General features: G+C 58.3%; 1 protein-coding gene across 1 annotated transcript in view; it reads right to left on the minus strand.

Annotated features, from left to right (window-relative positions):
* LOC119591178 (flocculation protein FLO11-like) overlaps positions 1-206 on the minus strand; it is a gene marked incomplete at its 5' end in the record, with an annotated part of 15,623 nt that overhangs the window by 14,356 nt on the left and 1,061 nt on the right.

A 206-nucleotide genomic window follows, 5' to 3' on the forward strand; every position in this document is an offset into this window, starting at 1 on the left:
TTAATCTTAACTCACGATGACGTCACGCCCGAGACCTCCCGCCCATCACACAAACAGCATTTTGTCCGCGGCTCTGCAGGACACCCCCTTCCTCTTGCCCTCGCCCGCCGTGCCCTGTGAGGGAGCCCCTTGTTCGCGCGAGAGGGAGGACGGTGAGTCAAGTCGCTGAGGTTTGTGAGACTGTGACGCTGTTGTTTTGATTACTG

Source organism: Penaeus monodon, chromosome 28, assembly GCF_015228065.2.
Source record: "Penaeus monodon isolate SGIC_2016 chromosome 28, NSTDA_Pmon_1, whole genome shotgun sequence".
Classification (NCBI taxonomy): domain Eukaryota; kingdom Metazoa; phylum Arthropoda; class Malacostraca; order Decapoda; family Penaeidae; genus Penaeus; species Penaeus monodon.